Consider the following 20,366-nt stretch of genomic DNA (forward strand, 5'->3'; position numbering starts at 1 on the left):
TCACAGTTGTAAAGCTGCAAGAAGTAAAAGTGAATAACAGTGATGATACAGAGATGTAGATCTTATCTGAAATCATTATGATAGGATATGTAAATTATATCGAATAAATGCAATTACTAATCAAGCCATATTTCATGTTCTGAGTTGAATTATCATGTATAAAGGGAATTATGTTCAAAGGTGATAAGATCACATTAAGAAATCAAATGCTGCTGAAATTGCAGGAATCCCATCTTCATATGACAAAGTGTGAAAAGGGATATTATGTATTTGCCTAATATGCCCATGCAAATAGAATAAATGGTGCAAGATTGCAATATATGTGATACATACATGAACCAAAACCAGAAGGAGCTAATTCCACATAAAGTTCTGACATTCCCATGGTAAAAGGTGGGAGGGGGTTTATTCCAGTTCAATTACGTCAACTTTCTGCTCTGTGTAGACTACTATTTCAAACACCTGTAAGTAATTCACCTCAAGGATGTTATAGCAAATCCTCTGATTAATGTGTTAAAATAATTGTTTTTACCAAAAAAAAAGGTATACTAGAACAGATTATACCCTGGCAGTGATCCACTATTCTCTGGTGAAGAGTTTAAATATTTGTCAAAGACTGGGAATTCAAGTACATTACATCTAGTCTGAGGTATTCATAGCTGAATGGGCAGACTGAATGTATAACTCAGACAGTCAAATATATTGAAGAAATGTGATTAATCTAACCAGATAGACTGCTATTTCTTACTGGAGTAAAGAAATACAGCGTTAAGTTAGAAGTTATCATCATGTAATGTCAGCTTCCACACCTCTGTTATTCTATCAGCTTTAGAAGTGAACACTCAAAGATCTTAACAATAACCACTGTTTGTGTTCTAGTAAACTTACTGCCATCATTCTGAATTTGGTCAGAGACCAACATCTACGTCTAGCATTTGATTACGCCATATACTTATACATATTAATATTTTCATTGGTAGTAGGACCAAGCAATCCAGCTAAGTGGAGACAGGAATCACAGCATGTTAACCTATAGTGGTAAATGATAACCATCTTCTCAGATAATAAACAACACACACACACACCCGTGTGTGTGTGTATACAACCAGCCACAATATGTTAAAAGTAAATTAATAAACTTTACTTAAACAATAAAGCAAGAAAGTGCAGAACAAATATCAAAATAACAATTACACAGACAGGAATATTTGAAGAAAACTTCCATCTAAGCTAACTAAATAAATAACATTTTCTTGTTTATAGACAACTGACTCCATACTAGTATGTTTCCAGAAGACAAAATATATAATTTGTAGACTGTAAACATATAGCAAAGTGGTTACCTCAATAGTTTCAGTAAAGCTAAGAACAAAGATCAGTCTCAAATACTTACACACTCATGTTCCTCAATTCTGTTCCTAAGAACCCACTACATCATGTATTTTTCCACATGAAAAAGATTACATCAGGATGTATTATTTGTTTTCTTTTCCACAGCAATAGTAACCAGGTAAGTTGTTATACCTGTAAAGGACAAGGGCTTAATTACAACAGCACAGAAACAATAGAAAGTACCAGTACGCAAGTAACTAGAATTCAAAAAAACTGTTTGTGACTGAATAAACTGCCAACAGAAGCAGGCCAAGTTGTGAGATCTGTGAAAAATGCAATTCAGTGACAGCTTTAGCCACAGTATGGAATATCTAGTTTGCATGTCTCTGAATCATGTTTTTATACCAATAGAACTGACAGCCCTGTGTACTTGTAATGTACACTAGTGACCCAAGCATCATGTTGGCACAGGTACCCTCCCCCACACACATTCATCATATACACTTACAAACATTCCCACACACTAATAGAGACCCCTTAACATTAAACACCAACCCCCACACTCAAGCCAACTCAAGTACATACTCACCTATTCACCCATATTTACTTATTTTGTCTTTGCTTACCAGGAAGGTCCGACTGGGTAATACCCATTTCAGAGGAGGCCTGGGGAGAAAAGCTCCATGTGTTTACACTACAGTAGTTATATTTATACATTCAAATATTTTACACCAGTAGAAGTTACTTAAGAGAAAACCCACGTTCAACTTAAGGGATTGTACAGGTAGCAGTTATGTTTAAAAATAGTTTTGTCATTCCAGTGGGACATTGACAGTATTCTGTTTAAGGGGAGTATTTGGAGAGTATTGTATGGTATATACAGAAATATATATATATATATATATATATATATATATATATATATATATATATGCATATGCACTCTGAGACACACAAACATACAACCACATAAATTCATTCTACTCCATTCATGCCCTGCAGACACACACATAGTTCCACATAGTTCCTCACACATTAATGCACACTCACAAACACACCCCACATCTCCACTGAACTTAGCTGAACTTATCTGTACAACAACTTCTTCTGTAGAAGTCAGTTGATGATTGATGTCTTTTGGCAAAGTTCAGTTTCCTGCCAACCACAGTAGTTTATGCAGCCAAGTGCTATGCAACATAAGTTGGCACCCACAGGCATTTCGAGGGGACAACAAATAACTAATTATCATTAGTTGCTCCTCCATTTTGTATTATTGCCATCTACCTCAAGCAGCAGGAACACTTTCCACACAGATGCATCTGCTGGTGAAAACTCAGTGTGATAGAACAGTCCAGAGCTATATCTGGCTCATCTATTGCTTATTGTTGATCCTCAGTCTGGCATCCTCAACAAAAGAAAAAGTTTTACTCCCCAACCTTGCTAGTGTTCTTAAACACTGGACCAAGCCAGGTCTTATTTCTGCACCCCTCAAATCAAGGTTGAGGGGCAAAAAACAGGCCCATTCTCTGATAAGGTCATGCTTCAGGGCTACTCTTTCTACTTTTCAAACTTTAGCAAACAGCTTGCTGCTATTATATCACTGCAGTCCTGACCATAAGAGCAGTACTACAATTCATTTCAGTACCAGCATTCAGTTTCTCTCAATTGTGTTCCCTTTTGCCCAAGTTAGCTTTCCCCTTCACTGCACCCTAGTGAACCATTTTAAATGTCAGGACCCACTACAGCAAATTCTGAAACTTGCAGACTAAATGGCAAAAAAAAAAAAATACAGACTTGATACATTAAGTCCTAGATGACTATTTCTCAGAATATTTTCTTTTGTCTGAAGTATGGTGATCTTGGTGTAAGTATATATAAATTCAGGGAAATGCATGGGGGCTTACCCCCCCCCCTGCAAAAATGAAAGTTTAAATAGAGAAGAATGATTTTTTTGAGATTTGCTGTTGTACTGGACTTTTGGTCTCTCTCTCTCTCTCTGTATATATATATATATATATATACATTTTTTTTTTTTTGGTATGTTGGTATTTAGAATTTTGAGTGCCAATATTTTATAGGGAGGCTTCTGGGGTGGTCTCTAAATCAGAAGGGGTTACTTTGGTGAAACGTTGCTCATGGTAAGGCTTGCCAGATGAAGTAACGCTCTCTGAATTCCTATGACAGCTACGATCTTGCATATATCTCTTAACCATCTGTGTTTTAATATCAGCTGTCATTTCACTGTTCTGTTCAAATACCCTTTTGAAGTAGAGTGCTTTTGCACTTCATGACAGGAAATGTAAGAGGTCATACTCTGTTTCAAGCAGTAGATTCATGTATTCCTTTCCTTTCACCTCCTTTTACATTTACAAGGAAAAAGGTCACAAAGTTACACACACATTTTTAGGACTAAATGAACAAATGCCTTACTAGCAGGAAATAAGAAAAAGAAAAAATGCATGGCATCAGTTTTACTTAGCGTGGTTCACTGTTGGCACTATACCAATCATCTCTATTTTTGCAGTTCATCAAATTCCTTTAGTCAGATACATTTGAAGTCACTGCAGACGTAATCATTTAACATAATGTTCTTTTCTTTACATTTACTACACCATGTCAAACCTTCTTGTATCCCATACTTATTGTTTGGTGGTTATAATTACTTCCAATGTTTGTTCCTTTTCTTGTACTACCTGCTCCTCAGCACCTTTCTCTGTTCAGCAGAGTCATATTTCTCTATCCACAGATTGTTCTATATCAATTTAACGTATTAAGAATCTTATATTAGCAAGGTTAACCTTTGGCAGGTTTCCAGATCCAATGAATTTGTCTTTGCTTTATTTTCTTTTGTAAATTTTACCCTTGTGAGGAAATTATTTTATTGTTGTATAACAGTTAATATGCATAATTTATTTTTTATCCTCACTTATACACTTAACTATTTCTAGTCCTCCTTATTAATCAATTCATTTGTTAGATTTTAGGGAATGCTGTCTTCTACCACTGTGAGGCCACAGAGAGCAGGGTCTGGCAGTGTAATGAATTTTTGTCTACTATTGTGGAGTTTGCATTATCAGTATTGCCAACCTTGACATTACAGCTAATCCCAGGGCTGTTTATTTATTTTTGTTATCCAGGGACTTGTACATGCACCCATTTTCTTATTTGTCTTGCATTACATTGTCTTGGTGAGGTTTTGTAAACAACAATTACCACCATGTGAAGTGATCAACCAAGACTTGAGGATAAACTGCTTAATCTGGCTACTTCCTTTCACACTGATGTTCTCTGTATATCAATCCCAGTCTTCATTATTGGTGATGAAATTGCACAATGAAAACCCTTAATTAGCTACAAATTATACATCTCATTCTCAGTGAAAAACGTTTGTGTTACAAGCAGCTTTAAAATTTATACAACAGAGTACTATATATTTTCCTGAAATTTTCTACAGCAATGAAAAATACCTTATTGATGTGAATTAACTAATTGTTTTATTCCTTTCTGGCACTGACTGCAATGTAGGAAGCTCATAACTTGAAAGATGTTGAATGTAAGGCTAGTCATTTTCTGACCACTAATATTCACACATTAACTGATTCATACTTATAAATGTAACATCAAAGATATGCTGGCCAAACAGCTATGCTCTTTGGACCTCTGCTGATTCATTAAACTATGTATGTTACCAAAGAAAACCTACAAATTACTGCAAAGCACTGTTTTAAAAGTCCAGTATTTTTATGATTGAATGGCAATAATTAGACTAAAAGAGATAATTTATAAAAGTGGATCAAGTCTGCATGAATGAATGAGCATGCACTGGTTATATCAATGGTGTATTAGGTGTATTAACTTCAAGTGTACCATTCCTTAATTCATACTCCATGAATTATATTCTGAGGAATGGTCAACAGAGGCTAGCAGTAGCTTCCAAATGGCTATTTAGGACACATCAAATCAATGTAAAACAAGTAAAGTACTGCTACTGTATATAATACAGGGAATTTGTACAAACCTCACATCACCCCTTTCCACTGTATTTGTGTCAGACTGCATTGTCTGGTCATTTAAAACAGACTATTAAGGATATGAGTTTTTTTTAAAAAAAAGCTTTGTCCTTTAGTCCATATCAGTTATTCAAATAGCTCTCTTGGGTCACCTATTAAAAAAACACTTTCACTTAATGAATTTACCCGGTTAACAAACCAGTAAACAAACAAACAAATGAATAACACTTGTCAGGGCAGGCTTCTTCTAAGCTTAATGGAATACCGTAAGAAGTTTAGTATTAAATTTATGCCAAATACTAACAAAATACAGTGGTGATATGCACACAATGAAGATTCTAACTTGGCTTGGTCTTTTTTGCAGTTTTTACTGAAAGGCTTATCTGTGTGACCTTTTAACCTTTTGGTTTGTTTTTTAGAAAGTGTTTGACCTAATGATTATTTCAAAATGCATTAATGTTGCTTGTGTATTGTCATAATATGATTATTGTCTGACATTAAAAGATAATTTTATCAACTCATTCAAAATGATGGAATGAATTCAGCTGAGGGGTTAAACTTAATAATACCTAGAACAGATGATCCGGGTTTTCAGTGGAAAAACCCGAGAGTGAAGAAAAAGCAAATAACATCTTTGCTGTATGAATTAAACAAATATATAAGAAATGCTAACAATAAGATAATATTTGCAAAGAATGAAATATTATATGAGTTTTCTTTAGTGTCTGTAAAGCTGGATTTTGTAGTTAGTACCCTAAGAGTGTATGCTAAAGGTTCCAGAGGTAATATAAACAACAGTGGAAACATTGATCACCCTCGGCATGTGCTTTTTTTCACTGGTATTTTTTTTAAGTCTGTGGGTATATTTTAAAATGGGAATAATCTTCCAAGAATCCAAATGTATGTAATCCCTTAAATGTGTATGTCCAACTGAAATTAATAAATGCTATGCTATTATTTAAATAATACTGCTGATACTATATCCTTAGATAATCTGTTGAGGGAAAATTTTACCATCTTCACATTATAGTGTATTTACCCACTGAGAATAAACCCACTGTGCTTTTTATGTACAAGAGCATAGCTGTATATTACAGTTATTACAGCTATCTTGGTGTTTTTAGCTGCTCCCTTTTAATCAGATTTGCTTGGGGAATTTTTGTATTGCATCTTGATACTACATTTCTGCTCCAATATAGTATTTTTTATTTTTTGGCACAATGAGTTTCTGATTATAGGCCACTTATTTTCAATATTGTTGCAGAACTGGACAAGATTAAATGAAACAACTGTAACAGCTCTCTGGGTGTTAATTGTATTACACTATTAGCTGCTTTGACAGTATTGGAAGGACTGTCCTCAGGGTGTAATACTTGGTCATTCTGCACCAAAAAAAAAAAAGTCTACAAAAAATAAAATTGGTGAGCTCTACTTACTTACTGCCTTCCATCCTAGACTGGTCCTGTGAACTGATTCACATTCATCATCTGGCACAAACCAGGCATGGAGAGGCCCTATTCTGAAATTCACTAAGGTCCTGTGAAGTGAGAATTCACAATCTTTTGGCCTTTTAATTGATAAAACTATTAAGTGTGTATTTTTCTTTTTTCTGTTTATATGTCATCTTGATGTCAATCACACTCATTCATTGTGACACTTTTGACACTGGGTGAACATCTCCAGTGTTTTCAAAGCACAAAAAAGGATGCAGCTAGGATGAATGACCCACCAGTAAAACAAAAAGTCATATAGATCCACAATAGTAGTGGGTAGAGCAGCCAATGGATAAAAAAGTCACAGTGTATAAATCCAATAATCCAAATGAAACAAGTTCAGTCCAAAAGCAAATCCCAAAAAGGCTTTATTTGTAGTAGGTAAGCGCTTTCATGACAAACATGCGACTTCATCAGACCATATAAAAGCATACAACAAACATCCCCATTTTTAAATATATGTTCATCCAATCAAAATTTAAAATCAATTAGATGAGTAAAATCAATCAAACACGTAGCTAATTACCTCATCACTTAAATAAGCATTAAAGCTTTTATGAAGCTAATTTCTAAAACCTTACTAAAAAACAAATAAATGTGTAACAATAATATAAACAGTGAATAACAAACTAAAATAAAGATGAATATTCTATGTATGCAGAATACATCTATGCAACATGAAGCTGTATATCTAGCACCCCTAAAAATATTTAATAGGTCTATCTCATTTAACTAATTTCCTATTCTTTAGCACTGGTCTTAAAGGTACTCTATCATTGAGGCCCTTCCCTTTATTCGCCCTCAGTCTTATGATCCATCTAGTTTCAGAGGTTTCAGTGTGGTTCTGTATATCACCACCTCTATTGTTGGGATCGACTCTCTCTGCAACCATAAAAGTAAAGCAATGTTCAATTCCTTGTAGAGTTACATGTTTAGCTAGTGCATTTGTAATAGTGCCATTCCTGATATGAAGTAGATGTTCTCTTATCCTATATCTAAATTTCCTATTGGTTTTGCCTACGTAGAATGCTGAGCATAGGCTGCAGCTTGCCAGATAAACAACATTTTCAGTGTTGCAGTCTGCTGTTACATCAAATCTATAGGTACGCTGAATGTCTGGATGGATAAATTCATTGCTCTTATTTATATATGGACATTGATTACAATTGCCACAAGATGTTGTACCTTTGGCCCCTTCTATTCTATGTCGCTGACCCTCTTTGGGGTAGCATAACATTCTTTTTAATGACTTTCTGTTTCTAAACAGAAAGTTAGGGCTTTCTCCTATTACCTCTTTGATCTCAGGATTCTGAGTTAAAATGCACCATTTTTTCTTGATCACATTCGTTACTATATTTATGTCACTGGTATAGTATGTAGAGTATCTAATATTTGCTTTCTTAGGTTTCTGCTTTTCTATCCTTTCACCTCTCAAATAAAAGTAAGGTTGGCCTATATTATCTCTCCAGGAGGTGGCTTTACTCAAAATATCATCTGTCATACTGTCTGTATATCCTCTCTTACTAAATCTGGAACCAATATCTGTCAGTTCTTTCTTAAATATTTCATCCTTAGCTGTTAACCTGGAGGTTCTAAGGGTTTGTCCCTTTACTATATTCTTGAATATATGTCCTGGATGCATGCTACTTCTATGAAGTAGGGTATCCCTATGGCATGTCTTTCTGAACAATCTAGTTGTTATACCATCTACATACTCTATAAGAACAGTGACATCAAGAAAATCTATTTTCTCAGTAGAGTAGCTCATTTCAAACTTCAGAAAATTAGTGCTGTTTCCCATTTCAGTGTGGAACTCTTCTAGGGTGTCAACAGTCCCATTCCAAACCAGAAAAAGGTCATCTACGAACCTTTTATAGACTAAAATCTGCTGCCATTTGTTTCCATGTAGCATATATTTGTTCTCCCATTCAGCCATAATGAGATTAGCATAGCGATTGGCACTGGCCATGCCCATAGCCACGCCATCTCTCTGCACAAATAATTTCCCATCAAAGTACATGATATTATTAGAGAAGACTAACTCCATCAGCAGACATATCAGATCTATTTTATCTCCATTGTAGGTTTCCTCATCCAATAGGTATTCCCTTAGAAATATCAGACCAACATCACTAAGAATACAGACTCTGTATTAGTTTTCGAGCAGAGATTGCTGAGACAAAAATTTAATAAGCTTGAAAGGGACCGAAGGGATTTTAAGGAGGGCCATGTCTTTGTATGGCCCAGAGGCACTCCAGCAGGAAGGATGAATGAACATACCACCTTACAAAATGGAGGAGTGGCACATATTAATGAGCGTAATTATATCAGCATGGACGAACGTAATGATATCATTAATGAAGGAGCGAGGGAAGTGAGAGATTTAGGTGCGCGTATGAAATCCAGTGCTCAACCCCATGTAACTGTACCTATAGTGACAAACCATAGAACCAATGTAAATGGAACGGTGGATGAGAGGTGAAGGCTGAAATCACCGGAGAGGAAACAGCAACAGGTGGAGGATAGAGCGAATGCTTTGGAACCATTGGAGGCAGTGGAACAGGTTTTTCATACTCTACCAATAAAACTACCAAATGTGGAGGCAGAGAAACCGTTTCAGAGAGGGAGGTCGTACAGCCGGAATCGAAACAAACAGAAGTTACCAACAGACTCCCCGGTGTTGAATGCACCCAAGAAAGCATGGAGGAAAGCAGTATAATTTGAAATATCTCCTCTCGACCACTGACTCATGAGGAAAGAAACATACTGGAAAGGGGACTTTCATTTATTCTGGCACAGAAGACAGAGATAACCGATAGCATAATAGACTTGCATATGTTTGCCAGAAATGTTTTACTTAAAATGATTTAAGAACCACAATGATGGAAATAGTAACAATGTCATTTTTAAGAAACCGAGCACTTTTCTTCCAGCAAATCACTCAGTTTTTAATGTTTTTATCAGCATATGTGAGAATGAGCTTTTTGAAGCCCTAGGCAGTGATAATAGGAAAGCAAGTAGAAACTATTTTAACTTAAACAAGAGTGAAGAAAATGCATTAAAACAGCTGCAATCTGATAGCTCAATTGTAATTAAACAAGCTGCCAAAGGTGGATCTGTGGTGCTAATGGATAAATTATATTATGATACGTTAATGTTTCAAATGTTAAATGACACTACAACATACAAGAGTATAAGCAATGTAGATATGGACAAGATGCTTAGAAAGTTGAATGGAGTATTGTATGAATGCCTATTGGATAATACTATATCTAATGAGTTGCATAACTACTTTAAGGTGGATAACCCATTGGTACCTAGCATACATGGACTTCCTAAAATCCATAAAGATGCTCAGAATCCACCTCTAAGACCAACTGTATCTGGTCGCAACTGGTCCATAGAACCCATCTCTATTTATATTGAGAAACACTTGAGACCAATAGTCGATAAAAATGCCAATATTTTAAGGGATACTAAACAATTTCTACAAGATCTTTTTGATTTCAAGAATGGATATGAAGGTAGTTTGAATATGCCTTTGTTAGTCACATTATATGTATGTTCATTGTTTACATGTATTCCTAATGATGTTGGTCTGATATTTGATATATGATACAATGGAGCTAAAATAGATCTGATATGTCTGCTGATGGAGTTAGTCCTATCTAATAATATCATGTACTTTGATGGGAAATTATTTGTGCAGAGAGGTGGCGTGGCTATGGGCATGGCCAGTGCCAATAGCTATGCTAATCTCGTTATAGCTGAATGGGAGAACAAATATATGCTACATGGAAACAAATGGCAGCAGATTTTATTCTATAAAAGGTTCGTAGATTACCTTTTTCTTGTTTGGAATGGGACTGTTGACACCCTAGAAGAGTTCCACACTGAAATGGGAAACAGCACTAATTTTCTGAAGTTTGAAATGAGCTACTCAACTGAGAAAATTGATTTTCTTGATGTCACTGTTCTTATAGATTATGTAGATGTTATAATAACTAGATTGTTCAGAAAGACATGCCATAGGGATACCCTACTTCATAGAAGTAGCATGCATCCAGGACATATATTCAAGAATACAGTAAAGGGACAAACCCTTAGAACCTCCACGTTAACAGCTAAGGATGAAATATTTAAGAAAGAACTGACAGATATTGGTTCCAGATTTAGTAAGAGAGGATATACAGACAGTATGACAGATGATATTTTGAGTAAAGCCACCTCCTGGAGAGATAATATAGGCCAACCTTACTTTTCTTTGAGAGGTGAAAGGATAGAACAGCAGAAACCTAAGAAAGCAAATATTAGATACTCTACATACTATACCAGTGACATAAATATAGTAACGAATGTGATCAAGAAAAATTGGTGCATTTTAACTCAGAATCCTGAGATCAAAGAGGTAATAGGAGAAAGCCCTAATTTTCTGTTTAGAAACAGAAAGTCATTAAAAAGAATGTTATGCTACCCCAAAGAGGGTCAGCGACATAGAATAGAGGGGGCCAAAGGTACAACATCTTGTGACAATTGTAATCAATGTCCATATATAAATAAGAGCAATGAATTTTTCCATCCAGACATTCAGCGTACCTATAGATTTGATGTAACAGCAGACTGCAACACTGAAAATGTTGTTTATTTGGCAATCTGCAGCCTATGCTCAGCATTCTACATAGGCAAAACCAATAGGAAATTTAGATATAGGATAAGAGAACATCTACTTCATATCAAGAATGGTACTATTACAAATGCACTAGCTAAACATGTAACTCTACAAGGAATTGAACATTGCTTTACTTTTATGGTTGTAGAGAGAGTCGATCCCAAAAATAGAGGTGGTGATATACAGAACCATACTGAAACCTCTGAAACTAGATGGATCATAAGACTGAGGGCGAATAAAGGGAAGGGCCTCAATGATAGAGTACCTTTAAGACCAGTGTTAAAGAATAGGAAATTAGTTAAATGAGATAGACCTATTAAATATTTTTAGGGGTGCTAGATATGCAGCTTCATGTTGCATAGATGTATTCTGCATACATAGAAGCTTCATCTTTATTTTAGTTTGTTATTCACTGTTTATATTATTGTTACACGTTTATTTGCTTTTTAGTAAGGTTTTAGAAATCAGCTTCATAAAAGCTTTAATGCTTATTTAAGTGATGAGGTAATTAGCTACTTGTTTGATTGATTTTACTCATCTAATTGATTTTAAATTTTGATTGGATGAACATATATTTAAAAATGGGGATGTTTGTCGTATGCTTTTATATGGTCTGATGAAGTGGCATGTTTGTCAAGAAAGGGCTTACCCACTACAAATAAAGCCTTTTTGGGATTTACTTTCGGACTGAACTTGTTTCATTTGGATTATTGGATTTATACACTGTGACTTTTTTATCCATTGGTTGCTCTACTCAGTACTATTGTGGATCTCCAGTGTTTGACTTACTGTATCAGTCACATAATGGCTTGTTTTATGACTAACTCCTACGACTCTTATGTCACTAGTACTACTGTTACTAGTTCACTGCAACTCTGTTAACATGTTGCATTTTATTTACCATTTATTTAGATTATTGTTTACTGTGTAAAATAATTATGGCTACTTTGTGGATTTAAAGTCATGCCACTTTAAAGCAGAAATTTACTCTGTATGTGTGTGTGTCTCTCTCTCTCCCTTTTTTTTTTTGTTACATGGCCATGAAGCACATTATGGTAGGCACCTCCTGCATTTAGACTGCCATTTGTGTCTTCTCAGATCTTGGAGGTTTGCAGACATAGCTACCACCAGGAGATCATCTGGCGGCAAAGGAATGGTGTGATGTATGGATAAAATCCAGTCATACAGTATGAGTGGGAGGTCATGAAGTTATTTATACCTGTACTTTTATTCACCCATAGTTACTTAATTACTGGCTCATCTCTTGATCCTGAAGTATAATTTTTATATGCTACAGGTGTCATTAAGTAGAACCGCAGTCTAATTTTCCAAGCGTTCTTAGGTTTATAGGTTCATAGGTAGGTACTAGGCTATCTGCCTGAAGGCATTTATAAGCCTAGCCAGAATGTCTTGGCTTTCGCCGCCCCCTTAGATTAGTTCCCTGTGCCTCTGTCCAGCAGAGCCACTGAAGTGATCCCCAAGGGAAACTTTCTGTTTCCCATCTACTCGTCAAGATTTCTGTTGAAGAGTGTTAGCGAGGAGCTCTGCCTGATGCAGATTGTGATCTTGTTTCAAAGCATGGGAAGTCTCTGGGACAGGAATCTATCCCTCCAGCACGTCCTATTTATTGTTGTGGTGAGGTTTAGGTCCCTAGAGCATGTGGCTGGCGGGGATAAGGTTTTCTTTAGGTGGAGCATGTCCATCAATTCTGTGTTGGACATGGCCTTGTATGCCAGGCAGAGATCACCTCTGAGTAGGCAGTATGCAACCAAGTACAGCTGAAATTTCTTCAGTCGAGCTGCATAGGGCATCTGCTTGAGGCCATTGATCCTCTTGGTGAGGTACTTCCGTGGTCTTTCTAGCTGTTGCAGGTGTCTTGTAAAGTACATCCCAAATGGGGCGTTGTACTCTATGATGGTTCTGATGAGTGATGAGTAGAGGGGTACAATGACCTCTTTTGATCTGGATGCGAACCCTTTTTTGATTAGGTGGGCCATGTAGAAGGATTTTCTAACAACTTTGGCAATGTGATTATCAAAGTTGAGATTACTATCTACTTGGGTCCCCAGATCCCTTATTACGTCTTCCATATTTAGGGGACTAACATCTATGTGGTAGTTTGTGGGTACTTTGTTTTTTCCAAAAAGGATGACTATGCACTTTTTGGCATTTAGCTTGAGGCCATGATTTTGACACCAGGTATCTGTCTCAGTGCGACCCTTTTGGAGGATGTCTGTGTCAGCCGGAGAGTAAATTATAGCCCCTAGTTTGCAGTCATCTGCGAACATGATCAGCCATAGTCCTCCTTTGCTTGCCTGTACCTCTGAGAAGTATATGCCGAACAGGAGGGGTCCTAGGACTGAGCCCTGGGGAACTCCACTTGTAACCGATTTAGAGTCGGACTTAGCTCCCACAACTCTCACCATGTGGGTTCTGTCCGTGAGCCAGTTGGCAACCCATCTTGTGATGTAGGGGTTTATGTTCAGGCTGGTGAGCTTGTCTATAATACTAGAATGGGGAATGGTGTTGAAGGCCTTTGCGAGGTCTAGGTAGGCTGTGTGTACCACCTTTCCCTCATCTATAGCCTTGGTAACTGTCTCAAAGAAGTCCACCAGGTTTAGGAGGCATGATCTGCCCTTAACAAAGCCGAACTGGGTAGGGTCCAGTGTTTGGTGGTTCCCAATGTCTCTGTTAATGAGTTCCATGATGATGCACTCCATAGTCTTGCAGACCAAGCTAGTCAGGCTTATAGGGCGATAGTTCCCGGGGTCTGTTGTGGCTCCACCTTTGTGGAGCGGAATAACTGCTGCTGTGCACCACTTTGTGGGTACATAGCCAGTGGAGAAGCTGAGTTTGAACAGTGTGTTTAGGTGAGGGGTTAGTTCATCTATGAGCTCATGTAGGATGCAGCCTGGGACACCGTCCAGTCCCATTGATGCTGTGTTTTTGGCTTTGGAGAGGGCTGTTTTAACCTGAGTGTCTGTGATTTCAGGGACTCTACATTCTTCTGGTATGGTTATGGACCCTCTTGAGGGTGAGAGGGGGGTGAAGTTTGCGCTGAACCTGTCTGCCAGGATGTTGGCGATATCGGTCAGTTCAGTGTATTTTGTGCCATTCTGCACTAACTCCAAGCAGATCTGAGCATTGCCACTTAGATTCTTGATATAGCTAAAGAATGCCTTGTGGTTAACTTTGGAGTCCTTGGCAATTTTTCTTTCAAAGCTTGCCTTGGATGATTTTATGAGGGATCGTAGTTTTGTGCTGATACTGATCAGGGATGTCTTCCCTTCTTGGGATTTTACTCTTTTCTGTACTAGTTTCCTCCTTCTATTGTATAGCTTGTTTATGGCAGGAGTCCACCAGACTGGTTTCCTTTTCTTGGAGGAGTGAGTCTTGGTTTTGCTTGGGATGGCATAATCCATCCATTCTTGTAGGTACCCGTAGAATGCATTAGAAAAGATTTCTGCAGCTTGGACAGCATTATCCTTCAGCATGGGGGCTTTGAAACTTTCCACCTCGGTCTTAAGTAACGTGAAGTTTGCTTTTGAAAAGTTTTTCATGGTGGTTTTCTTGTCCAGGGGTGGGGGCGGAATGTGGATATCCAAAGTGATTTGTTTATGGTCAGATCTAACCAGCGAGGGGTTGACCTCCAGTGTGGAACACCGGTCACCCATGTTGGTGATAACCAGGTCCAATATGTTGTCAACTCTGGTGGGAGTGTTGACCAGTTGAACCAGGGCGTTTGAGTTTATAAATTCTGGGAAATGTTGGGCAAGGGAGTTAGTACTTGAGTAGTTCTCCCAGTTAATGTTTAGATAATTGAAATCACCCAATGTTAGGGTGTTTGGTAGGACCTTTATGTTTCCCAGTGTTTCCAGGAACGTGGAATGGGGGTCCTGGGACATGATGGGTGACCTGTAGCAAGCTACAATTTGAATTGCAGATTTGCCCATTGTTAGTTGCACGTGGATGATCTCTGAAGCATCGTGCTGTGCCACTAACCTGGAGGTGTGAGTATCCTTGATGAATATGGATACACCCCCGCCTTTTGTATTTTGGTTTGGGTTCTGTGGCCGAAATGTATGGTATGAGTTGTAGCCTGGTAGTGCTGGGGTGCTCTCTGGAGCCTTAAACCAGGTTTCTGTTGCTGCACATATATCAGTTTTGTCCATACTGAGGAGTGCCTCGAGTGCATGCAATTTGAGGTTCAGACTTCTGGCATTGAGTAGCGCTACCCTCGTTTTTTTGTTACTTGTGCTATTTACGGCGGTCGGTTTGTCTTTTGAGCCTTGCCTAAAAAAGGCACTATGGGGGTGGCAAGAGCCTTGGCCAGTATTCAAAAGCCTAAGGGTGACAGGTGCAAGCCGTCCTTAGTGAAGCAGCATGGCTTGTCGAGCATGTCATCCCAGGTGGAAAGACACTGGATCCCATTTGAATGACACCAGAAACTTAGCCAATTGTTGAAATTGAGAATATTTTCTTTATACCGTGGTATCATTCTTGGTGAGGGGAGGATGCTACTCAGAGTCAGGGTCATACCGGCCTGTGCTACATGATCAGAGAGCTCTTCCATGTCTCTTTTCATGTAGTCCAGAGAGGTACGGCTCAGGTCATTCACACCAACATGGACAATGACAGAGTCATATTTGTACTTGTTCTGTAGTGACCTGAGTGCTTTTGTTATGTGGCGGATCCTGGCACCCGACAGGCAGCTAACAGTAACCTTCTCCTTATTCAACCTAGTGAGTGGGACGTTAGTGTGCCTGACTATAGAGTCACCTATTACTAGTATGTTGGGTATGTTATTTTGCCTTAAGGGCTGTGATTGCATGGCACACTGGTTTTGTGAAGTATGTGTTTCATGGTTTGTGTTGGGGGGTGGAGGTTGCTTGGATGTTTGCTTTGGAGGTCTCTGTTGGTTTTGTAGATTTTTATTTAGAGCCTCTGAGTATGTTTTCATGTATTTATGTGTGTTTTTTTCCAGTGCTGCTTTAATGGATTTATGTGAGACTGGTGGTGTGATGCAAGTATGTCCCTTCTCCTCTTGACTGTTTGATCCAATCTTGGGTTGAGAGAGCTTAGCCTCCAGTTTGGCTGTATAATTGCATCTCTCGCATGTATTAGTGTTTGGTGGTAGGAGGAGGGGGTTGTCTGTGTACATGAGGCAGTTGTAACATTGCCTCAAAATGCCCAGATTCACCAGTTGGACTGGAGAGTACACCTGAAACTGCCCTTTGGACATGCCTGGATAGGGACAGTGAACTCTTTTACTGGATGGCTGGTAAGGTCGAATACAGTACAGAAGGGTCTAGTGCTACGGTTTATAAGTGCTTGCTATAAGTTTTGAGTAAGTGCCAGGCTGAGAAATGAGTGGCTTGAGTGCTTAAGTTGAAAGTTTGTCTAGTTCCAAGGGAAAAATTGAAGAGGAGACTTTGTGGAGCCGGGAATAGTTTTACCCTAGCTAACCGGCGCTGCCCGGCATGCAAAATCGGGCAAATACGGTATTTATAGCAGGGAAATGAAAGAGATAGAAATTACCCAAGATGGCCAATAAACTACAAATTTCTGGGCTGAAACCACTCCTCCAGGGACAGACAGACTGCTCAAAGCTCCCCTCTCTCACAGGTGAACAGAGAACTTCCGTCTATCCAACTAAGGTATGGGCAAACACAGAGATTTGTAACACAGCCCTGAATTCAGCACTAACCTGAAAACTGGAGTATACTAGCTTAGAAAGACAGGAAACAAGTGTATATATACATATATATATATATATATATATGTATATATATATATATATATATATATATATATATATATATATATATATATATATATATATATATATGTATATATATATATATATATATATATATACATTTTTTTTTTTTTAGAAAATAAAGCAGATACAGTCAAAAAACATTTTAAATGCACAGAAAATGATACTTATTGTTACATATCGCAGATCAGAGTTGTAGTCAATGCCACTAGTAATAAAGTAGGAAGAAACACAAATACAGTAAAAGCAGATGAATAAAGTACAATTTATATATATATATATATATATATATATATATATATATATATATATATATATATATATATATATATATATAAACAATAGAAAACGAACAAACTGATTTAAACAAGTTATCCAATTAACCAGAAAAAAAGCTCAAAACTGAGCCCTGTTCCAGCAGTCTTCAATCAGACAAGTTCTAACTGCACGCCCCTACTTACTAGGGTGCAGGGAACCTTCTCCAAAAAAGATGGCCTGGATCAGTGCTCATGGTCTATGCTACAGCAACAAGCCGCTCCAGTTTCAGAAAGAAACAGTTCAAATAAGCAGGCACAATAAGCCTGTGACCAGATATTCCCAGCTCAGAAGGGTAGAATCCAGCCTCTGTTCCCACAACAGTGCAGACCACAAACCTTCTTTTATTTTACATTTGTTAACTGGGAAATTCCAACTGGACCAGGTCCATTTTCAGCGGAGGCTCGGGAAGAAATGTTCCAGCATCAAGTTATACAAATACAGTACATCCAGCATAATACACAAAACAGGTTACGTCATGTATGCTGTAGAATATCTGGCCTGAAGCCCAAGTGCTTAAGCCAGAACTAATACACTTTTAGAATAGCAGACACTGGGCCTTCAATCAGCAATTCCCAGCTTAGAAGGATGTAACTGCAGGGCCGATGTTAGCATTTTGGGGGCCCCCAGCAAATGTCAACTTGGGGGCCCCCTAGGCATTTTCAGTATAAGTATCATCCTATCAATGCCATCCATCCTAAGCAACCTTTTAGGAGTAGTATCCACAGACAGACCTGCAGCTACAAGCTCTTACATTACAACAAGCTTATGTACCACACTTTCACTAGGAATACATGCGTTTGGTCACTCAACCGAAGGTCGATCTGTCGTAATTCCGAACCGTAATGTTGAAACTCATAATTGCATATGCTCGTAATGTTGCATGCAACATCAAATTCAAAATTCCTGATCACACAACCGTCGCAACAAGCACTACCATGGGTCGGGAGGGGGGAATAGTAGCCTGGCCGGCGTATGGTAATTTTGAGTTCGGTATCTGCAGATTCGACATTTTGCGATCTTCGGATTCTGCTTTCGAGATGTTCGCATTCGGACATTCACTCAAATGCATGTATACCCATTCATTATGTTGAGCTGTCTAACAAAGGGGGCAGTTACAGTTACTGGCACTTAGTTGCAACAATGATACATAGCAACAAGTCTATGTAGAGGTCTGGACTTAAAGTGAAATGATGACTGGGCCTAAATCACTCACACGCCCCCCCCACACACACACACCACACACACACACACACACACACACACACACACACACACACACACACACACACACGCATGCAGACACACCCTCCAGTCCTCTCCTCTGATTCCCGCTCCTTTTGGGCTCCCCATACCATGCACGTTACTTTTTTCTTCCTTTTCTCACATTTTGTCTTACTCTCAGCTTTTTCAAGAAGCTATAACTTTCTATATGATCTTAAGTGCATTTTACACAACCTTTTCATCCAAGAATGGCTTGAACAGAAATTATGATTAAGGAAAGAAATTCGCTGTTGCGGTTTAGGTTTAGTTTTCCTTGCATCCTTTCAACACACCTTCACTGAACAAGACAGCACAGTAATAACCATTTAGGAAATAACTCAAACCAGGGCCCAGGAAGCCACAGGTTTACAGATGGTCTGGGATACATTTTATAGCATTTTCTGAACATTTTACTCCAATGGTGGCCTAAACAAAAATCATGAAAAAAAAAGAATTTCAGTCTTATTTTTTTTTCTTTCAATGAAGACATAAGTTGTGCCCAAGGCTTAATTTTCAAAGCTGACAAAATTGTAGCCTTCAGTAAACTAACAAGCCAATAGTTGTGAGAATATTTAAGTCTTATCTGGAAATACTGCCTACCTCCCTAAGCCCCTACAAAAGACAGTCACTGTCTATGCATCCCTCTGGTGTTAGACTGGGATGAAAGAAGAGATTTAAATTGCCTTAGTCATACATTTCAAGTGACTGCTAATATACATATACATGGCATGTTCTTCACCCCTAGCCCTCAAAGGCAGCCATATGTATATGTGCCTGATAAGTGATTGTGAGAATGATTTCAGTAATATATTCAAATGTGTTGCTCCTAGATAGTACACCTCTCTTACACAAGCTATAGTAACCTTCTTTGTACACCTCTGAGGTCTGTGAGAAACACTGCCTTCAGCTCAGACGCAACCTATAATGACTTCATGTGCACGCCTCTAAGGTTTGACTATGATGGAAATTAAAGATGTAATAACCACACAATCTCCAGCCCCTCATAACCCGTAGTAGCTTTCTGTACATACACATTTGAGCAGGGCTGGTTTTAGAATGGGTGTCTTTGCAAACAGAGGCTATTATCAGCTTTATCCTAAAAGGGTTATATCTCAGCACCTTTCAGGTTAAACAGCATATTCAGAAAATTGGTACATTTTTCTCCAACCAGCAACAGCTTTGGTAGGGGGCCACACAGAGTCAAGGATGATTAAGGGAGTCCCTATTATCCATTTAGACAGTCTGGCGAGTGGGGGCCACCAGACTCCAAGAATATCTAAGTGTCTGAATGTTCTGTGGTATATGTTATGTCTTACTTTTAAAATATAATTACTTGTTAGGTACATGTTTTACTAATACACAGAAGAATATTGTCTGTGTCCTGGCATTATTGGGTGCATGCACAGATAAAAATCAGTGATATTTTTTACACACACACACACACACACACACACACACACACACACACACACACACACACAAGCCACAGCAGTACTAGCTTTGCA

Source organism: Protopterus annectens, chromosome 4.part0 (assembly GCF_019279795.1).
Source record: "Protopterus annectens isolate FY-2018-M chromosome 4.part0, PAN1.0, whole genome shotgun sequence".
NCBI classification, from domain to species: domain Eukaryota; kingdom Metazoa; phylum Chordata; order Ceratodontiformes; family Protopteridae; genus Protopterus; species Protopterus annectens.